General features: G+C 40.6%; 1 non-coding gene across 1 annotated transcript; it reads left to right on the top strand.

The window, feature by feature from the left end:
* The first annotated feature begins 442 nt into the window (after nt 1–442).
* LOC112767988 (small nucleolar RNA R71) lies at nt 443–551 on the top strand. Its single transcript, XR_003185427.1, has one exon. It is a non-coding gene; the product is annotated as a small nucleolar RNA R71 (small nucleolar RNA).
* Nucleotides 552–1,052: the final 501 nt, after the last annotated feature.

Here is a 1,052-nt window from a genome sequence, read left to right as displayed (position 1 = left end):
GAAAGGTTAGGATGATTCCTCCATGAGGGGTTGTAGGTGTTTCCATAGGGTTCTCCCATGTAATTCACCTCCTCCATCATGGGTTGTTCAGGATCATAAGCTTCTACTTTAGAAGAAGCTTCTTGAGTGCTGCCAGTTGCAGGTTGCATTCCAGTCAAATGCTGAGAGATCGTATTGACCTGCTGGGTAAAGATCTTATTCTGAGCCAATATGGCATTCAGACTATCTACTTTAAGAACTCTTTTCTTCTGAGTTGCCCTATTGTTCACAGGGTTTCTCTTAGAAGTGTACATGAATTGGTTGTTTGCAACCATCTCAATGAGTTCTCTTGCTTCTACAGGTATTTTCTTCAAGTGGAGTGATCCACCTACAGAGCTGTCCAATGATATTTTGGACATCTCAGATAGACCATCATAGAAGATACCTAGGATAGACCATTCTGAGAGCATGTCAGGAGGATATCTCCTGATTAGTTGCTTGTATCTTTCCCAAGCTTCATAGAGGGATTCACTTTCTTTTTGTCTAAAGGTTTGAACTTCCACTCTGATTTTGCTCATCTTCTGAGGAGGAAAAAATTTGGCCAAGAAAGCATTGACCAACTTTTACCAAGAGTCTAAGCTTTCTTTAGGTTGAGAATCTAACCATATTTTAGCTCTGTCTCTAACAGCAAAGGGAAAGATCATAAGTCTGTAGACCTCAAGATCCACTCCATTGTTAACTGACTGGTCGTAGGTTCGAATCCTACTTGGGGAGGTTTGGTCATTCCGAATTCTTGAATTCGAAATGAAAGGGTTGGGTTCGCTTTGACCGTTAAAAGTAGGTAACCCGTTCCCCCTGTCTTTTGTCTTAACAATGTCACAGATTTGCAAAAATTTTGACAGGAATTTGGTGTGGATCTTCCAGTGAAAGTCCATGAAACTTGCAATTTTGTTGCAGAAGAGAGACTAACTGAGACTTAAGCTCAAATTTGTTAGCTCTAATGGAAGATATGGAGATACTTCTTCCATAGAAATCAGAGGAAGGTATGGTGTAGTCACCAAGAACCTTTCTTG

Source organism: Arachis hypogaea, chromosome 17 (genome assembly GCF_003086295.3).
Source record: "Arachis hypogaea cultivar Tifrunner chromosome 17, arahy.Tifrunner.gnm2.J5K5, whole genome shotgun sequence".
Classification (NCBI taxonomy): domain Eukaryota; kingdom Viridiplantae; phylum Streptophyta; class Magnoliopsida; order Fabales; family Fabaceae; genus Arachis; species Arachis hypogaea.
The sequence above is the reverse complement of the archived record's forward strand: the minus strand, read 5'-3'. Positions and strand labels throughout refer to the sequence as shown.